At 34.4% G+C, this 23,117-nt stretch overlaps 1 protein-coding gene across 1 annotated transcript in view; it reads left to right on the top strand.

Annotated features, from left to right (window-relative positions):
- The first annotated feature begins 16,806 nt into the window (after positions 1–16,806).
- The window catches only part of LOC140745482 (facilitated trehalose transporter Tret1), a 42,762-nt gene continuing 36,451 nt past the window's right edge, over positions 16,807–23,117 (top strand). The window contains exon 1 of the mRNA XM_073077363.1: positions 16,807–16,913. The gene's annotated coding sequence lies outside the window, so the exon portion shown is untranslated. The remainder of the gene's footprint in view (positions 16,914–23,117) is intronic.

Raw genomic sequence — 23,117 nt, forward strand, 5'->3', positions numbered from 1 at the left:
CCAAAATGAAGCGAGAAAAATTTTTCGATCGTAAAGCACTCTCTGATGCTTCGCATCATGAGTCGTGCAATACTAAAAATAAAATAAAATTGAATATTAAGGGGGGTTTCCATACAACAAACCGGTATTTTAACTGTTAAACCGTACCAGGAAGACGGTTGAAATTCTTACAATCAGTTTACTACTATAACTGGTATTATAATAAATAAGAAGGTAACAAATAAGAACCATAAAACATATTATAATAAAGTTATTTTAATTTTATTATACGTTGTTTACGTATCATTCATCATCACCCCAACGCCATCTATTGTTGTTTCATATAACTAAGTATTGTTGAAAATAATAAAATGAATGAAAATAATGAACATTTGGTGGTATGGAAGCCTCCATGTGCGAGTTCGACTCGTACTTGGCGAATTATTTTTATAATATGTTTATTTACAAGTTCTCTTAGCTACACCTTTCTATTTATGATAAAAATGTAAAATTGAAAGATAATTGTATTAACTGTAAAATCTTGTGAATAGATAATTTGTGTTAAATCTTTAAATTAAATTATAATTTTAAAATTGATTGTTTGATTGATATCTAAATTAATGACCAACAAAATATAGATAAGGCAAAACCATCAAATTATTGCTCCAACTCGCACAGATTGAAAAGAAGATTATTTAAAAATAATAGCATCAATATATTTTATCAACAGATAACAAATTGTGCGTATCGACGCGTAGATGTATCGATCTATCTATCACTTCGATCGACAATATTATAGTACTCATTGTTGATCGAACATTTGTTATTTTTATATTACGTTTCGTCACGCTTTGATAAATAAACGAATTATTTGAATGATGTCACGTTGATAAAAAAATAAACAACGTAGTATGCATTTTTTTTTTTTTTTTTTTTTTTTTATAATATAAGGGTAGCAGACGAGCATGCAGTCCACCTGATGGTAAGTGGCTACTGCCGCCCATGGACATCTGTAATCAACCCCAGATAGGATTAGATATTCCTACCTGAGGTCGGCCACAGATGCGCCGCTACCCCTGAGGACTAAGCTGGAACGCCTCGGAAAAGTCTGTCTCCCTTACCACACCCTTCAAACCGGAACACAGCAGCGCCTAACACTGCTGTTATTAGGTAGAAATGCGGAAGTGTTTAAGTACTGCGTGATTGACTGCGTGTCGAAAGATGCGGTCTGTTCTTGAATGAATGACCGTGAATCGAATGCAAATTTAATCAGGCATTAAATCTTAACAAAGGGTTTTAATTATATGTTTTTTTATATAATATAGGAGTAGCAGACGAGCATACAGTCCACCTGATGGTAAGTGGCTATTGCCGCCCATGGACATCTGTAAGCTACCCCAGATAGGATTACATAGGATTACATACTGAGGTCGGCCACAGATGCGCCGCTACCCCTGAGGTCTAAGCTGGAGCGCCTCGGAAAAATCTGTCTCCCTTACCGCACCCTTCAAACTGGAACACAGCAGCGCCTAATACTGCTGTTATTAGGTAGAAATAGGTGTGGCGGTGGTGCCGCGGGAGTCGAACCACAAAGGGTTCTACCACCTTCAGGTAACATCACTACAGTCGTATCCAATCAATGAATAGTAGGTATCTATAATAAAGTATTTACGAATAACGAACAATGTTTTAACAATGTATTAAAAAACACTTGACATAATTACGTAAAAATTAAGTAGAATGAATATTAAAACACACGAAAATATTATTTGGCTTGGTATGTTTTAATTTTCTTTTATTTAAGTCGTCCATTTGTTCAAGTTGTACTAAATTTTACAGTGAACAAAATTGAATCCAGCGCCATCTAACGAAAGATCTAATAACTATTACCCGACTGTTTGTTACGTATTCAGCTAGTCAGCTTTTAGGCTTGCTAGTTTCTACATTATCTAATAGATGGAGTCACTTGTTTGAATTATGTGCCTCTACAGTAATGTTACAAGTAGTGCATGAGGCACAAATAATTACGTACTGAAAATTCTTTGGTATATAATTTGTATTGTAGAATTTGCGAGCATGAAGAAGAGTAAAAGTCAAGTACAAGGGATTTTACCGCAAGTATAGCTTGTACGGAAAGATTTTTACGTAGATATCCTGTACCCTTACCATAGGTTTTCAAAACATCCCACATCCCACAATTTTACATTACGTTTACTCAATCCATTATTCTGTGCCGTTTGCTACAGTAGACTGAGTAAACGTAACAATAAGTAAGTGCTCAAGTCTATTTGTCTGCCTCACATGTCCGAAAAAAAGAGAGATAAACCAATGACATTTTATACTTATAGACAGGTTATACCCGTACTAACTTGACCGAAAACTTGAGCGAAACTCCATTGATAGCACACATGCACGTTTTTTATTTTACTTACCTTTCACTACTTAGACAAATGTTCTCTAAGGGACAGAGCTATTAGAACAATGTGATAAAAAAAGACAACTAGTGTTTGACATTGCGTTTAAAGTGTACGCCAATGTAAATATTGACCATGGAATATAGTGACCAATGATTACTTCAGTCAAAACGGGACATCGATTTTTTTATGTCAACTACTTTTTATTTGAAAAAATATGGTTTAAAATACTAAAAACACGTTATTATGATAAAATCAACTAAAAAGTAGAAAATAATTTTCAATCTAGGGATTATTTAAGGAACAGTAAATAGTATAATTGAGGAAAAAGTGTGGGGCGCTTTTCGAAAACTGATAAATGGAGCACCCCATGCTTTTTTCACAATTTTACTATTTATTGTTATTTAATTAGAAGTTACTTAATTAAACGTTACTAATAATTCAAGATGGCGGAAATTTGCTTTTAAAACATTGTTATTTTAAATTTATGGATTTTAATATTTAGTTATCATTACTGTTATTTGGGAAAACGGACCAATTTTGTGTCCCGAGGTTCTTTTCGGAGACAACGGGACGAAGCATCGAAAAAAGGGACTGTACCGTTCAAAACAGGACATATGGTCACTTATCCATTGATCCGCATGCTTGTCAAAGACAAAGAAATAATGGGACAGAAGGTAAAAAATATACAAAACTGTTGATATGTTTTAGTGCGCCGTTTACGTAGAAATTTTATAGTACATTTTAACTAAATAATTTATTATATAAATATATAATTTAAAAGTCTGATACAAAATATGTAGATTTTATGGTTTATTCTATTTTATCTTTAAATAATGTATCTATACAGATCGATTGGTTTAAAATAGACAATTTAAAAATATAATCAATTTTTTATTCAAAATAGGTTCTTTATTCTTTTTTAATGTAATTGCATCTACCACCACTTCACAAGGTGTTTCGATATGGAGAAGAAGCGAAAAATTTCTGGCTATACAAAGATTGTTTATCAAGTTCAATAAAGACGTAGATAGGTTACTAACAAAACAACCGGCGCTTGTTAGTGGCACTCATCGGGAGAAATACACACTACTTTATAAATATTATATTTAAACAACACACTAATAAATAGTTAAGAGGAGCAAGTAGGACGGCATGTTCGCCTCTTAATGTGCGGGCGATAGGTGCGCCGGCGGCGGCATCCGCGGCGCGCGGCCAGTCGCCCCACTCCTCGACCACTTGGCCTACGGCGGTGGGCAGAGACGGACGCTCGCGATAATTTGTAACCGATCCCAATTAAACAGTTAAAATGCAGTCCACTTCTTTCATTTCGAGCCCTATGCATATTAGGTTGTCCCTGTAGTTCCGGGACTAGAATAGGGCTACGGTATCCCCTGCCTGTCGTAAGAGGCGACTAAAAGGGGGCTTCCGGGGTTGCGGGCGGCAAGAGTGGGAGCTCGAACCGCCCGACCAGCGGCCCCGGGAAGGACGACGGTATGTGTGGTCGCATACCGTCGTACACACCAGATGGTGTGGCGAGCGTCAAGCTCGCCTGGGCGGAGCCCGACGGGGCAACGCGCTAAGAGGACTCCGGTTGTGTTCCTTTGGAGATCCCGAAGCCCTCTACGCAGCGCAGAGGACGGCCACCGAGGGGGTTTTAGTGCGGTAAAAATCCCACATAACCCGGCGTCGCTCCCACGTTGTCGGGTACCTTTTGAAGGTTTCCCCTTCGATAACAAAAAAAAAAAAGGCATATTAGGTGCTCTAACACGGCACGTCTAACTGAATATGCAAAAAAAGGATAAACATATAACTTTATGCGTGGCAATCATGATGACTATTCGTTAAAGATGAGTTTAAGTCTGATCCGTCTATATGAATTAATTGAATAGCTACCTATAATGTGCTTGGTATAGAGAGAATAAATTCGTATATGCATTAATTTAATATGGTATTAGTATTAAGGGAAAAATACGTAATTCAGTGCGTGTCTCTGCGTGAATGTTGCATGGAATGGAGAAGGGTGTTCAAGAGTGTTTTATGATTAACTACTAGTATGATTTTTGGATGCAGGCAAAATAAAAAATAAATTCTTTGGTTTTGTAAGATTTAATTATCATCGTCCATGGTATGTTCAGAGCAAGTCCGACTCTAATAATTTGGATGCGAATCGTCTTCCCTTCTTACCTTGCGAACAATGTCCAACCACTTTAGTCGCCCTATTTCATTTAATGGGAACCTAAAACATACACAGAAATACAATCACTACACAGAAATAGTATTAGAAAAAATATCGACTTAAACATCAAATTAATAAATATAACTTTCAAATTAGTAAATGATTTGTGTAGTTTCTTACGATATATATACCAATAATGTACCTTCTGGACTATTTATTAATTTAATCTATGATACATGGATACGCACAATTCATAACGCTTCTCTTTTACACTTAGTAATATGCCCATCTTTTTATTCGCTCTATTATCTGTGACATATATTTACGCTAAATTTAATTTGAATTTTTGAAAAATCGATAATAACTTCTTGAAATTGAAATACTTACGAATGATAAGTGATTCCACCACCTTGGGTGATTTTTTCGCTATAGTTTGTGCAAAATATCATGACACAAGACGGCATTTTTAATCACTTTTCAACACAGAAACTTTGACATAGACACGACCATTCTGAGAGGCGCGCGGCCCGTGACTAAGTTGTCATAGGCCAATTAGCCCATGAATCATGTGCCAAATTTCGAACGTGTATAACTCATCTACGTCTTTATTAGTAGTATATCGATGGAGATAAACATAAAGCGCCATTTTGTCAATTTAGACATTTAATCTTACGTTACTGACGCTATAGTTCTGATATAATCCGCTAGGGGCGCTGATTGGAAATTGTATGGGTAAATACGTAAACAAATACCAAAACAGTCATATTTGTCAAAACGTAAAAACTCATGGTAAGGGTACTCTGTTATAGGTATAAAATAGAATAAGTAACAAACTAATTTGCACTCTACATAATTTTAAGCATTCACTGAAACGAAAGGACATTTCGATTAATTTCAATAAAAATCTCTACTAGTCTACTAGGTAGTCGAAACCATATTGTTTCACTACTCCTGAAGTAATCCTCAGAGTTTCAGGTATTCAAACTAAGTTGTTGTATCGTAGTATTTATCGCGCCAAATTGCTAGTCCGCTCTGAAGTTGTTGCGAGCGGGTGTAGTCATACAATTTGCAATGGCGATGCAATTCATTTCTATATTCAGAGCGTATTGCAGTTTTACGCGGACTATACCGTATCTATCGCCATATCAATTGTTGATTAAATACTGTAATCATAACATCACAGTCAATATACACAAAATAAACAAATTGATCAAAACAAAATACACCTATTCAAATTAAGAAATATAAAAGTCAAACCTGACGTCATAAATTGCGTTAACAGTGATACATTAATTAAGATTAATGTGTTCTAAAATTTGTTAACAGCCCAAGAGTTAAAAGCGAGGTATCGATAAACCTACGTCTAATAGTTCGCTTTCGTGTTATCCGCTTTCGCTTGCGCTACCTATACTACTCATTGATATACCACTAGTAATAAACATAGATAGGTTACTACCAAAAAAATCGGCGCTATTTTATGACACTTATCACGAGAAATGCACACTACTAAGGTGAAGGAGTTGCGAATAGGATAGCGCATCTAAATTAATGTGCAAAAACATAAACATAGTTCGAATAACCTACGAATATTTCTTGTGCCACTTTTCGATTTTCGTGTATGATCCATCTCCGTTTTTAATAGTAATATATCAATAATATAAAGGAAGATTGTAACAATAATCCGAATTCGGAGGGAATTGTTTTTTGAACGTGTGCAAGTATGTCTCAATCTTAAGCAAGTCCTACAGTCCAAACCAAAACTAAAAGTGATTGGATTCGCCTAAATTGTGGGACTAACATAAGCTAAATCACTTCCTATTTCAGTTAATTATTTTTAATACAAAAAAATATTTATTCATATTTTGTACTCAGCAGCATTTAATACAGTAAGTACCTTATTTCTCATTATACTTTTATTTTGACACAAAAACAGCTCTATCTTTTATTTCACGCTTTTTAATAGAGATGCGCCGAATATTCGTTTGGTATTCGGTATTCGGCGTATTCGGCATCTTTTTTGCTATTTGTATTCGGCCGAATTATTCGGTTTTGGTGCCGAATATATTCGGTCCAAGTATTTGTATTTTCTTGTGTACACGACATGGTACAGGACTAAGGTACAAAATTTGTTACGTGAGATTTATGTTATATTATAAGTCAAACTCAAATCCTAGTAATAATGTGTTGAAAAAAGCTAATAAAATAAAGCATAATTGCTTTAAACTAAACTTCAAATCAACATTTATGTTAAAACCTCAAGTCAACACATCTATTACTTAATCTATAGATAGTATAGTCAACATTTATTTTAAACCTTAAATCAGTATTTATTTTTAAAACTCAAATCAACATTTTAAAGTGTTAATAAATACACATAACTGGCAAATTGACAATAAGGAAATGTAAACCGAATAATTCGGCCGAATATTCGGTTCGGTAAAGGTTAAACCGAATATTATTTGGTATTCGGTTATTCGGTGAAACCACTATTCGGCGCATCTCTACTTTTTAATAATCGCTACGCGCTGCGCTTAGTAACCCGCTTGTACTTGGACGAATATTTATCTAACATCCAGTTATTCAGAACCACTACACGTGCAACTGATAAACATATCTTTACTATTATTGAAATTTTATTAGTTAAAAAAGAAATCTTGTCCACAAGGCAGTGGGAAGAGACGGTATTGCGTGGTAGGTAATTTTGATTACATTTATACTTTCGTGTCAGTAAGTTTCTATTTCTCATTAATAAGACCATTTTAGAAGTCGTGGTGGTCACGATGGTCTTAGGACAATGGACGACCCGCATGGCGGAGCGGCCACCATACCAGTCTGTCGCGCAAAGGGTCCCGGGTTCGTTCCCCGGCCAGACAGATGTCTAAATGATGAATTTAGATTTCTGTTTCTGGGTCTGGGTGTTTGTGTATTTGTCTGTGTGTGTCCATGGCACCCACGACACAGGGAATCCTATTGTGGGGCTGTGAGTGTAGAAAGCGTTAAAAAAAATGGTCCTGAAACATTGAAACTAAGGATTATTGAAATGAAATGAAATTTAAGGTAGTCAATAACAACAAAAAATATTTTATAATACTGAACCCACGATCATGCAATGCAATTCATGGTAAGTGATTAATGCGGCCCATGGACCCTTGTAATAAACCCCAGATGAGTTCAGTGGCGTAGCTAGGTAACCAAGGGCCCTGGGGCAAATAAAAAAAAGGGGCCCCACTGCTATGGAAACTGGTTAGGTTTTATCAAACAAAAATATGAAATATACAAATACTTTATAAATGCTAAGCTATTTAAGCCCTTTTTTGTGCACTGCAGGGCAGGTAATAAAAATATTAAACAGTAACAACATAAATTACAATGAATGCTGGATGTAGGTTTGGCTAATAAAACGAAATAGGATCGTCAAGGATTTATCATATAAAGGTCGGGCCTAACTGACTAAATAACTATTTTATTTACAATCTTTCCTAGCTTTAGTTTCCGCAAAAGTATAACGTTTCCACATAAATCAAAAATGTTTCACTGTAGGGACATTTGTTCTTAAAATAGGCAGATCAAAGCGTCACAGGACCACGATTGGATACGACCCTATGACGCTAATGTGTCCGTTATATTTTCGCAAGTTACAAACATATATGTCATAACATCGAAGAATTAGTTGATTAACCAACAAATTCTTCCATGTCTTTATGTATAATCCTTAAGGATTAGTATGCAAATGTATGAAAAAATACGTATTTTCTTAAAAATTTTCCTTTTCCTTTAATTTGTCACATAACATTACTTACTTAAATAAATTAAGGGTCCATGTGTCGGCGCACCCCGATTTGATACGATTGCGCATTAACATGCCGATCAATACATTTATTGATTTATATATATACTCGTATATGTCTACCAAACCGCAATATACTAACAAATAAACACAAAAAAACATATGTCTGCAAACTATTCACATTTGTGCATAGGTGATCTGCACCGTATCCCTTAGCCGGTTCTTACGGCACCCACGGAAAGAGAGGGGGAGGCCCTATTTTACAACGCCGGGGCCCAACGGCGGAATACTTCCGTTAGGTCGCATTCTAGCACTCCATATTTGCTCATTATTTCCTTGCATGATTGTTGAACAGTCCATGCTTGAGTTAGTTGAGGTAAAACTAAGTACTAAGTTTCTGTACTAGAAAGAATTTAGGGGCATAACATTTAAATTACTTTCAACTGAGTTGTCATGTTTAAAGTGGGGTTGCAACATTTCATATTTATTTTGAAAATGGGAGAAATTTCCAAAAGTTCCGTTCGATCGAGATTTCTGGTAAGGGTTCGAGGGCCCCCTGAGTTTGAGGGCCCCGGGGCACTGCCCCGCCTGGCCCCTAGGTAGCTACGCCACTGGATGAGTTGCTACCCCTAAGGATTAAGTTACAACTTGTAACGCATCAGCTCTGAACACTGCTGTTATCAGCCAGAAATAGTATAAACCAAAAATGTTGTAAAATAACTGAAAACTGAAAACAAGAGTATTAATTATTTTTTTACTATTATTCATCTTAACCTCAGATATTTAATTTAGCAAGTTTCCAAAATATATTGCAGCTAGTGCATATGCGAGCAACAAAACTGCTTTTACACTTTTATACGACTTCCTGAAACTTAGATATCCTAAATTCTAGATCTATAAAACACTATATAGGTATAGTTTCTTAATCATGACATTAACGTAGTCACACTATAAAATAAAAATACATCGAAATACTATAAAAATATACTCGGCTTATTTACATACGGATTTCTGTACAATGAAATGCCTGCTATAAAATTTTAGGTAAATTGGGGTAATATGGGTGCGGGGTAAACCATCTTCCTATTCGCACTTGGCCAGCGCGTTGGACCTTGGCCTAAAATCCCTCTCGGCCTGAGAGGAGACCCAGCAGTGGGACATTTAGGTGACGAGAAGGTAAACCTGACTGTATGGTACGGTATGGTTGATTAAATGTGCGATATCATTCATACAATGCCCTGAAATGATATCTATTTTTTAAAACAAAACATAAATCCTGACTGATTGACTGACATCGAGGGTTTGTGGGTTTACGACGTAGATACTACTAGTGGGGGTAAAATAAGGGATAAAAATTGGTCAAAAACACGCTGGTTTCAAGCAACTTTCTGCTTAGTAATAAAGAAGCACCTATTTCAAAGTTTTCGAAAAATAAACTCCGGACGGTTTTAAATAAGGGCTGAAATAAGCTCTTACCTGTTTAATATTTAAAAAAAACAGTTAAACAATGCGACCATAAGTTTTATCTCTATATCGATAATACTCCAACTTACTTAATTAGCCAAACAGGAACATCTTTTATGTAAATAGGAGTAAATATATTTTAATTAATTATATGAGGCAATACATTATTGTTGACCTCAGACCAATGGTTTCGTAAACAGCCCATAAACAAAATAATTGCCTATAAAGTTCTTTTTAAGTTCACCGAATATTTCAATGTAAATAAAACTAACTGACCCTTTCAAACCGGAAACGTATGAGATGTAGGTATATATTAAAAGTTTTAAAGACATCCAATCTTCATCTTTTAAATAAATTCGCGTGTGTTATATGTGTTATAAGATAATATAACAGAGAACTCCGGTTGTGTTCCCTCGGAGATCCCGGAGTTCTCCAACAAGCGCTGAGGATGGCCACGGGGGGGGGGGGGGGGTTTAGTTCGGTAAAAATCCCACATAACCCGGCGTCGCTCCCGCGTCGTTGGGTACCTTTGCAAGGTTCCCCCTCGTAAACAAAAAAAAGTATATAGCAGAGCATGTTTAAAATGTCACAAAATTAGATTTTTTTTACCTGACTGTGAAGGGTTTATCGAATGTATTTACGTCTCATCCTTTGGCGCGCCCTGGAGTCTAAACGACTTGACGGAGTTTACGTATGAGATGTCGTTGGATTCTTCTAAATTGTGGTAAGTATAAAAGCAGTACAGACAGTTTTAAGCAGTCGATTTATTTGTATAATTCTCAAGATAATATTCGACCGACATTGACATTGCAGTTTACGTAATGGGAAATGGTCACTGCCATGGATACTTATAACGATAATAAGTGGTGTTGCCTCACGGACCATATTTTGCAGTCAAAATCAAGTGTGGACGATACTGATCTTACCGCAACCACTATGCAACACCAAGTATTACCGTGCGCAAGAAGCCGGTGACTCCACAAGGTGGTAGAACCCTTTGTTGTTCGACTCCGGCGGCACCACCGCCACACCTATTTCTGCCTAATAACAACAGTGTTAGGCGCTGCTGTGTTCCGGTTTGAAGGGTGTGGTAAGGGAGACAGACTTTTCCGAGGTGTTCCAGCTTAGTCCTCAGGGGTAGCGGCGCATCTGTGGCCGACCTCAGGTAGGAATATCTAATCCTATCTGGGGTTGATTACAGATGTCCATGGGCGGCAGTAGCCACTTACCATCAGGTGGACTGCATGCTCGTCTGCTACTCTTATATTATATAAAAAAAAAAAACTTAGACATTATAAAATATGTATGTCTAATATAGGAACCTCAGATAGGTTGATTACAGATGTCCATGAGCAATAGCCACTTACTATCAGATGGACTGCATGCTCGTCTGCTACTTCTATATTAAAAAAATATGGATCAAATTATTAATTCGTATAGATGTTATGGAAAATATTAAGTTTTGTCTTAAATGTGTCTTGTATGAGGATATAGTTTGATGCATACACGAGGCATTCAAACTTAGTCCTGAGGCGTAACGCATTCGTGACCGAACTTAAACAGGTATCTAATCCAGTTTGAAGTTAATTACTAGCAAAAAGCGCAGCTTTATAAGGGCTCGCGTATCGTGAATGGTATATTCAGTTTAAGATCCTATATCAAAGATGATGTGGTCACTTATTAATTAACAATAAATTATTAAATCTACCTTTCGTCAGAAGACCTATGAAGAGCAAAGCTACCTTTGATCCAGAACCAGAACCACTTTAAATGCTTGTGGTGGATAACTTATATTAGATCCATTTTTTGGGATTGTAATTTTTTGCGATTTATCCTTGGTATCTTTTTACTCTTGAATTTAAACTCCGCCATACTTATAAAATTATTGCGTCTGATTTGCAAAAAATATTTTTTAAGGATATATATATATATATTATAGATATATTAGGTATAAGCTATTTTGGATGTCTGGAACGCAGTACATTATAAGCTAATCTGGGGTCTGTTACCAATCAACAAGATGGTGAATGACCTTTATTATTACCTTCATGTCGATTTGGGTCATTTATCAGTGAATGTTGAATTCACCACGACTTCTTTAATTTACTAAAGCTCCGAGGGATACATTCTGTAAAGCTGCGAATGAGCTACTAATTAATTCTATTAAATAACATTTTTATCAATTGTTAAATTAACTATTAAATTTATGAATTAAATTAATGAATTATGTGTGTGGGCTGCTCAATTAGTTTTGTATTTTCTTTTATGTTTCTACCTAACATAACCAATTCTATACAAAACGAATTTCCGTAAAACACAATGTGATAGTCGCTAAATTGTAAATTTGTCACTGGGCTTTTTGTCACAAACAAAGTATTTTTTGACGATGGAAATGAAATTTGCGGATGGATTCTAAACGGGTAGTATTTAAACGAGTGACTGCAAATAAAAGTTTTGAATGACAAAAATAATGAATTTTGGTTATAGTATTACTAAGGGAGCAACTGGCTGCGAGTGACGAGAAATCAACAGAACAACAACTTACAAACATTAATTTGAGCGACCTAATATTTTTCTAAGTGTAAACATTACGTCCTGCGTTTTATTCAATATTTAGCAAATGTTTTTTTTTATACTGAGCAGCATTTTATTTTAAATGAAGTGTTTCGAGTACAAAAATCACTTTGAAAAATACTATAATAAGTAGAATATTGTGTGCTCATGTCATTGATCATGAATAAAGGTAAGGTCTAAATTCATACAGATTGGGCCCACCCGCTCGCTGGGCGCTGTCGCACCCTGCTCGCTTCGTTTAATATTGTCTTATATGTTCCAACCTAACCTAACCAATTAAATTACAAAAATCTAATCTATCTTAATACTAAAGTTGCCTCTCTATATTTCCAGTCGCTCACTAAGTAATGTAGTCGCTCACTTAGTAATGTAGTCGCGCAAGTTATTAAAACAGTATGTCATTATCAGTCGCTAAGTTTTTTTTTTATTTGATCGTTTTATAATTTCCCACTGTAAACAAAAACTTAGATTAATCGGATATGTGGAGTTTTTGAAACTGCACTGCGTCAAAACATTTATAATATCCAACGAATATTATAAAGGCGAAAGTTTGTGAGTATGGATGGATGTTTGTGCCTTATATTAGTCGGATTTGAATGAAACTTTACAGTATTACAGTCTATAAGTATACCAGTATAACCTGGAGAATACAATTCATAAAGATATGGCTATACTTGAACTCGGTACGCATATTGTAAATAGATTAACTTTTTCTTTGACACTAAATAAATCGGACGGATAGTTTAAATTAAGGTGGTAGAACCCTATGTGGTTCGACTCCGGCGGCACCACCGCCACACCTAGTTCTGCCTCATAACAGCAGCGCTGTGTTCTGGTTCGAAAAGTGTGGTAAGGGAAACATGGTTTTTCGAGGCGTTCCAGCTTAGTCCAGTTTAGTCCAGGGGTAACGGCGCATCTCAGGTAGGAATATGTAATCCTATCTGGGTTTGATTGCAGATGTCCATGGACGGCTGTAGCCACTTACTACAGGTGGACTGCATGCTCGTCTGCTACTCAAATATTATTAAAAAAAAAACTTATCTGAGACGTTCCAGTTTAGTCCTCAGGGGAGCGGCGCTTTTGTGGCCGACCTCTGTTAATTACAGATGTCCATGGGCGGCAGTAGCTACTTACCATCATATGGATTGTATGCTCGTCGGCTACTCCTATATTATAAAACAAAGAAAATCTTGAAACAAAACGCTTTTAAAATACACCGGTGAAACCTCGGTGAAACGCTGCCACGTTAGCATTTTCATATTTTTGATTGACATAATTATGTCATAAATGTCTGCATTCATCATGACGTTTTTTTTTATTCTGCCATTATTTAAACAAAAATAATCCAAGTCATACAGCCATCAATGTTACACTAAATTTAAATTTGATAAAAAAGTGTTTTTTTTTTGTGTACAAAACCTTATTTCAATCGTGTTGGTCCAATCTAGACATGACCTTAAGTAACTATGTTGAGTTTCAAATTTATAAGCCCTGTAGTTTTTTCAAAAAAGGGATGGAAAGCTTGCAAGATTTTCGAATTATAGAGGACTCGCTTCGCTCGCCCTAATAATGTCTATGAGCGGCAGAGGTAATACGTGTGCAGTTCACTTAATGGTAAGTGACCATTAGGTGAACTGCACACGTATTACCTACTTCGATTTCAATATACAAAATATTATGTGGATTCCAATAAATTTGCTTGGCCACGAATATTTTAAATGTGTGTGCAGTTATCAAATTTCAATACGATTCAGTACTTTTACAAATGACTGAATTTGCGTTTTCTAATCTATGCCATTCGATTTATATGAAATGTAACCTAATTTGTATAGTAGGCAATATTTTAAAAATATCCGTCATTGTTTTCAGTAATTGCCTATTTTATATAAATCAGTAATAAGAACCTTACCGTTTCGGACATAAAATGTTTTATTTCTTTTATAATATAGGAATAGCAGACGAGTATGCAGTCCACATGATGGTAAGTGGCTACTGCCGCCCATGGACATCTGTAATCAACCCCAGATAGGATTAGATATTCCTACCTGAGGTCGGCCACAGATGCGCCGCTACCCCTGAGGACTAAGCTGGAACGCCTCGGAAAAACATGTCTCCTTTACCACACTTTTCAAACCAGAATACAGCAGTGCTTAACATTGCTGTTATGAGGCAGACATAGGTGAGGCGGTGGTGCCGCCGGAATAAAACCACAAAGGGTTCTACCACCTTCAATATCTCCTTCATTATTATGTTTTATTATGACGGCGTCAGGCGTCAGGTACCAAGGGAAGTAGGTCCGAGGACTAGAGTAAGGGATACAAGTGAAAGTGACGAAATTATTATCAATATCACCGATACTTATATCTAAGAAGTTAAAACATCATTCTACCAATAATATCGAAACCTCAACACAATAATATCGATATATCGTATATTTAAAAGTTTCCTAATAACCGACAAATCATAATATAATTTGTCGGTTATTAGGTCATAATCAATAAATAATAAAAATATTATTTTCTTAAAAACTTTCCTAATAACCGACAAATCATAATATAATTTGTCGGTTATTAGGTCATAATCAATAAATAATAAAAATATTATTTTCTTAAAAACTTTCCTAATAACCGACAAATCATAATATAATTTGTCGGTTATTAGGTCATAATCAATAAATAATAAAAATATTATTTATTGATTGGTCTTCTTAATAAAAATCTAGAATCTAGACGTATTAAATTAGTTACATAAAGTATTTTTAAAATGTTGATGTCCTGATTGCATTTTATCGGCATGGTAATTAATATGATAATATACGAGTAGTATCGGCAATATTTTTAGTTCGACATAAATATCGATATTTTAGGTGGTTATATTATCGACATTTTGATATATTTTCTCATCCTTAGTTAGAATAATTCTGGAAGAAGCTATGCGATCATAATTCTTAATCAGCAATGTGTCTGCTGCCCACGACTTCCCCGCTACATATCATTCCAGCTATCCCGTAATATCTACTTTCTAGCATGTTTTCGTCATATATGTGAGATTGGAAAACCACAACGATGTACTCGTAAAATGCCTGTAATTAGGCAACATACTCGTGCACAATTTGACGACCCATGTGGCGGAGCGGTCACCATATCGGTCTGACGCGCAAAGGGTCCCGGATTCGATCCCCGGCCAGACAGATATCAAAATGATGAATTTAGATTTCTGTTCCTGGGTCTGGGTGTTTTTGTATTTGTCTATGTGTGTGTCCATGGCACCCACGACACAGGGAATCCTATTGTGGGGCTGTGAGTGTAGAAAGCGTTTAATAGGTCGAATAAGTTGTCGAACAATGAAGAGTATGTAAACGTTGTTCATAAATACCGTCTGTATTAACGTTAACGTCTGTATAAAACATTTATGTGCCCAGCAAATATATCATATAAATTAATAAACTTTAACTTACTAGATGTACACAGGGCATTAATAGAATTTACGATTATGTTATTATGTAATAAAATATTTATAGTAAACGTAATTGGATATAAAAAACAATTCAAAATAATGTCTTCAGATAGTCGTGCGTTCACCTAATAAATAAGTTGTTTACACTGGACAGCGCGTGCGAATAAAAATAAATTATTTCAGGAAAACAATTATATACCACTATAGCTAAAATTAAAAATAAACAACAAAATACGTGAGGCGCATTCGGTAGATAGATATAAAGCATATAGTTTATCAACCAATATATTATCTATACAACCACTTCATATATAGAAATACATGTGGCACCACCGCCACACATATGTATGGTTGCTGTGTTCTGGTTTGAAGAGTGTGGTAAAGGAGACATACTTTTCCGAAGTCCTCAGGGGTAGCGGAGCAATTGTAGCTGACCTCGGGTAGGAATATTTAATCCCATCTGGGGTTGATTACAGATATCCATGGGCGGCAGTAGCCACTTACCATCAAGTGGACTATATGCTCATCTGCTATATTATAAAGAAAAAACCTACTGCAAATGGTGTGAATGTGAAAGGCATATTTAACCTATCTAGGTTTTCTAGTAATAGACTCTAGTAGTCGTTTTGCATGGAATGCGCCGCACGAATTTTAGTCTGTTATAAAAAAAAAGTGAATAATGCTTTTTATTTTTTCTCCTAGAAGTGCATTTTTCATCTTTTCGTTATTATAATTTTATTAGTTTTATTGCAATACGAATCTGAGATTTATTTAAAATTTTAGATCTCAAACTCACGAGGAAGACAGTGTAAGATTAATTACAAAATTCCACACAGACAAAACCTGACGTTAATAAAAACGTGTTAAAGTTATAATTTTACATGAATGTCCTTCTAAGCCGGCTAGTTTGAATGAAAAGTTCAGCGGTCGCAGCATAGCGTAATCGGAGTGGTCGAGAATCAGTCCAAACTAATCATCGCAGTACGACGCTCTACCGGGAGCGACCTTACGCCGTACGCTTTGAAAGACACGTTGAAACCGCGAGTGTTTTGAAAATCGGGTACTGTGTTTACGTATTAAACTGGATGTTTTAGGCACTGTTTGTATGAAATTTTGGCACTCTTGTAAGTTTTTAACGGAAATAATTAGCTTGAATAATTAAATTTTTTCGTAATATTTCTACAATTACCTTTGACAATAACTTACATTACTTACTAATCTACTTTAAATTGCTAAATTTTCTTCTTATATTTATTTTCTAAAGTTATTATGGAGATGAAATATACAATTTATTTGCTTTGTTATGTTAGCATCGGATAAAAACATATTTATTTACCTTTCGGTGTCGCTTTTTAGACAAGTTTAATTAAAACAGAAATGTTATATAGAAATTTGAGTAATAATTGAAGATGAATGTGTTGATAACAATAATATTGTGAATACGGTATTCTCAACTAATCAAAAATTCATATTGTTGGCAAACTTTATCCATCCATGCGGCCCCCATCCATAAAACTTGTATATGGTTAGTTCATAGATTAGTAAAGATTACTCACTCCTAACAAGAAAATCTACCCAGTTTTGAGAATAGAAATAGTTGCGTAAAAAAGTTTTGCCAAGTCTCCGTGCTAAAATGTCCCTAAAATATTTGAAATACTTATTTATTTATTATGTAAATTACGCAGTATTAGTTACTTATTCGTAAATTTTCTCTAAAAATGTTTTTATTTGTCAAGAATTCAAAAAAAGAATTTACTAATAAGACATTAGTGGCTTCATTCAATTTCAAGGCGGTGAAGTATCTTTACTAATCTATGGATTAGTTGCAAACTGTGTTTTTATAGTGATTACACAATGTTTTGAAATTTGTCAAAAACAAGTCTCATCTTAAATCTAGGCAAATAAATAATATTTAGGTATTGTCATCCGTGACGTCTATAATCTGGAAATTATTATACCACTAATATTAATACTACAAGCACTATTAGAGAATCTGCCAAGTGCGAGTCGAAATTACACAAAGAGTTTCCGTATCATCATGATTTTTTTATTCGAGTCTTATAATTGTATAATGTTTAAAAAATAGTATGTTTGGTATTAATTATCATAGCAGTTAAAATATGAGTATTGTAAAAATTTTAAGTGTAGCTTTAACGGGTGAATATATAAAACGAAAATCGCCGATAGCTTCTAGTTACTTGTATAGTGACCTTTTTCATTTTTAACTTCTTTTATTTTTGTAACTTTAATACTTTCTATGTTTAGAGGTCCTAGGTCCTTAATACGTTGGAACAAATTCAGGTATATATGTATCCATATTTATGCTAATATAACTGAACCCTAAATTTTAGAAATAGAGAATTTTGCACAAGTTATTTTTTAAGGTACGAATTATTAATAATTATCACGATAGATGATAGCTACTTCTTCATTTTATTTTAAAACTTTGTTTAATATTTTATGACGTAGGCGCGAAAAGTTTTAACATTTAAACTGTCATGTTAAACAATACGCTATATTTATTGCTAGCTATTATTCAAACATTATTTCCATATTTAACATATAATTATAATTTTAACAATGATTTAATAGCTGTTAATCCGATCCCCATAGTTTGAATGCGGTAGAACTTATATAAATATGATTTATTGTGTATTAAATAGTTATAGGCATATAAAAGCTGATGGTTATGAACCATTATGGGTGATAAAAAAGATATATGTTTCTTTTTATAATATAGAAGTCCACGAGCGAACACAAGCAGACTACCTGATGGTAATTGGCCACTTAAAATTAGAGGTCCTACCTGAGGTCAGCCTCAGAGGCGGTGCTACTCCTGAGGACTAAACTGAAATTCATTGGAACTCGTATAAGTACTTTACCTTCCTTCAAAATCAGAACAGGGTTCAACATTGCTTTTATTACGAAGAAATAGGTGTGGCGGTGGTACTTTCGGAATAAAAAGGTTTCCACCACCTTCAATTACATGTTTAGTTTTTGACAGAATTACCCATTACTTAAATTTAAATAAACGTTACATTAATATACATTACTGCTAAACACTGAGTCCAAGAAAACATTGCTCACAAATGGTAATTCGATCATAAAGCCAAATAATTTTGATAAAAACACCGCGCTTCATGACTTACTTCGAGATTTCTTGGGTGATATTTTACGACTTTCTCAAGACTTTATTTCTGTTATAAATTAAGAATTTACATGTGTTTAGGGTTCTATATCCAAAGGGTAAACGGAACCATATTAATAATAACCGCTACATGCCCGTCGGTCCGTCTGCCCGTACACTGTCTGTCACAGAGCTCTATCTCTTAAACCGTAATAGATAGACACTTGAAATTAATACACAGTATGTATAACGGTGGCTGTATTACAACAAATATTAAAAATATAAAAAAATAGCTTGAAGATAAATGGGGGTCGCCATACAAGAAACCGCTATTTTCGGCATTTTTAACACGCTTTTATTAGCTTGGGTTGTATGTATGTATGTAACAGAGTAACGGAATCTTTGAACCCGATTTCTATCCACTTTGAACGTTCAGTTTAATTCAAAATTTTAAAGAATTATCAAAAACCGATGACAATACACGATTTTAATAATTTTGTACCATTGTCCTTATCAACATTCTCAGGATTAACGATTTTCGAGGCGAGAGAAAGTGCCTTAGAGAAAGTTTACGCAATGTTACTAGATTGATTTTTAGCTTTGAAAAATAATAATGTTATTTCCCTATAACTCAAATGTACTGAAACATATATTTAATGCCATCTTGTAGAATGATTTTTAGGATTCCGTAATCAAAGGGTAAAACGAAACCCTCCGCTGTCTGTTCGTGAGTAACAGGGCTTTATCTCTTAAACCGTAATAGATAGACACTTGATTTTTTACAGACGCTGCATAATGATGGTCGCTATAACAACAAATACTAAAAATTAATAAAATAAATATAGTTCAAAAAACTAAAAAACACGCTGTTATGATAAACTCAACTAAAAGTAGAAAATAATTTTCAATCTAGGAATCAATTAAGGAACAGTAAATAGTATAATTGTGGAAAAAGTGTGGGGTGCTTTTCGAAAACTGATAAGTGGAGCACCCCACGCTTTTTAGGGTTCCGTACCCAAAGGGTAAAAACGGAACCCTATTACTAAGACTCCGCTGTCTGTCCGTCTGTCACAGGGCTCTACCGCTTAAACCGTAATAGATAGACACTTGAAATTTTGACAATGTATATATATAGTTGGCACCTATAACAACAAATACTAAAAATAAAACAAAGTTGATTATAAATGGGGGTCCAAAACACGAAAACAACGCTCCGACCTTACCTGTAACGCCATCTGTGCCTTCTGTGTTCAACTATATCAGGTTGTCAACGCACACTGCACACGTATAATCTGAGTAGTGACAAAAATTAACAACAAACTAAACCTTTAAGAATTACACACATTTTAACAAACGCCCTATAAAAATAAGAAAGCATTCCAGTTCAAACACGACGATCACGAAAAACATGACTACGAAACGTTAAAATGTTGTCATTATCATATTTTAATATTCTACATAGATATATTATCCTACTGACGTATTATATATCTATGATATTCTACCATAAACAAAGTTTATGTTAGAAAATTAAAATGTGATAACGAAATAAAGTCAATATAAACATTGGAAAATGTGCATTGATCTTAAATCAATTGCATTACTATTTTATATATAATATCTTTTTTATTATAATTTTATTATATTATTATCGTAAAAAAACAACGACCATTTGCAACGTACCATTCATAACGTACTTTTGATCGGGTAACTCGGTTGTGTATATTATGAATGAGACTGAAGGTCAATGCGTACTCGTAGAATAGGGATGCAACCATGATGCAACTCTTTCCGAAAAAAAAAGATTCTTAAATCGATTCGAATCGAGGTAATAAATCAATAAATAAAAAAATCGAGGCTCAAAGAATCGATTCTCCAATTTTATACGACTATACACGATTTTAATCATTTTATTCCATTGAGACGATATTAGAGGCGGTATTTGAGGTAGGTAGCGCCGCGGCTATGTGGTGCGGACACAGACCTATATCTAAATAGATGACACATGTACCTTCATTTGTATGAAAACCAAGCGTGCCACTTTAATCCGATCGACTGACACTTGTCAAGAAAGATTTAGAGATGTGCATTGTTAATTCTCCGTCAGAGAGAAAATCGTTTCAAAAGTCGATTCGCTTCTGCTATAAAAATCGATTTTGAAATCGAAAAATCGAAGATAGATTTTCGAGAAATCGATCGTCTAGATTTATTTTACTAGTGCTCTGCGAATGTTTTGGTAAAAAAGTCGCCGAATCATCATTATCAAAATCTACCGTGTCGTCCATAAATTTAGTCAACAAAATAAAACAAGATGTCTACGGAAAAAGATTTAATACAAAATAAATATTGCTTAAACATTTATTAAATTCTGGTGTTAAAATAGTCTCAGCATGGGGCCAATTGAAGTCCTTCGACTTCAGTAGACCCCGTGTATATGCCGTATTATAAATGGATAATAGACCTAGAAAAACTTATGTTGCTTCATTTTTAACATAAGAACAAATACATAAAATGATAAATAAAAACACTTGCTACATTAAGGTATCTTACACTGTTTTATATACATAGTTCTCATAGAAAGTTGTAAACATATCGTTATTTGATTATGGCGATGGTGCGTAGGCGCACTCGCAATCGCAATGGAAACCTGTAAATTTAATGGTAAATATTAAAAAAAGAACAAAAAACATTAACATGATTAGAATAAAAAAAAATATGTTACAAAATATTTATTAAGACAACATTATTATTCATCCATTTCGAGAATCGATTAAATAATCGAGAACAAGAAACTGGCATGTACAACCCCAGGTACTCATTTTGAAATAACCAATGACAATCATCTTTAAGCAACAAGATGAAATATCGATCGTTTTACTTTTCATTGCGTGTTTTAATACAGATGCTTTACAACTTTGTAACCAAAATTTGCAATGGATTAATAATTTGATAAAACACACTCGGTAACTAATTGTCATTGTAAAACCACAACAAGTTTTAAATAATTAATTATAAAATAAATAATACATATTTTAAGAAAAACGTTACTTACGTATGAAAGGAAATATTTTCTTTATCGCGGCTACTTTTACTTGTAGAAGAATTTACTTGTAGAAGAAGAAGAATTTACACAATTTATTATAGCGCAATTCGGCATGTTTATTGCTGTCAATTGACATCCGATGACAACAAATGTTACTTTCGGACTAAATGACATTTCATCGAAGTGAGTTGAATCCACCTCCTTTAACCCGAGTTTTAGCCACGCTAATACGTACACATGCGGGATCTATTTAGATATAGGTCTGTGGGTGCGGATTAAATCATAACTAGTTGTCCAACTGATAATGTATCGATCTACGAAGCTTTCCACTAAGTCGCTAGATGGCGTTAACTACCAAAAAAAAATTTTAACAAAAAATACAACCGACTTCTATGTCACTACAAAGTAAAAAATAATTGAAATAAATGTTGGTTTAGTACATATTTGTGAAGTCGGCGCTCAATATATTTAATTAGATAACGATGTAAACAGCGTGTCTAAGTCTACCAATACGCACTTGGCAAGCGCGGTAGAGACTACGGCCTAATCCTTCTCACTCTGAGAGACCCGTGCCCAGCTGTGGGCTAATTATGGGTTGATGATGATGATGATGTAATTGTTATATATTTAGAGAGAGCAGGAAAATGGATCTAATATTGGCGAAATGTAGTTAATATTCACCACTTTATATTTTAAAAATGCATATACCTACTAATGAAGCTACTTCCTACTATGATAAAAAATACTAAAAATAAAAATAAATACGTGGTACGGAACCCTCCGCGTGCGAGTTCGACTCGCACTTGGCCAATTATTTCACAATTATACTATTTAGTGTTTCTTATTTGATTCCTAGATTGAAAATTATTTTCTACTCATCGATATACTACTAATAACGTCTTTATTAGTAGTATATCGATGTTTCTCTTTTTTAGTTGAGTTTATCATAAAAGCGTGTTTTTAGTTTTTTGAACTAAATATGTTTTGCTTTATGTATTGAACCGTTACAGTTGAAATTTTCACAATGTATTTAATTCTATAACTGATATGATAATAAATTCTAAAAATAAAAAATAAATGAAAACTTGGTGGTA

This window comes from Epargyreus clarus, unplaced genomic scaffold, assembly GCF_041222505.1.
Source record: "Epargyreus clarus isolate Ecla_fem2 unplaced genomic scaffold, WU_Ecla_fem_2.2 ptg000010l, whole genome shotgun sequence".
Classification (NCBI taxonomy): domain Eukaryota; kingdom Metazoa; phylum Arthropoda; class Insecta; order Lepidoptera; family Hesperiidae; genus Epargyreus; species Epargyreus clarus.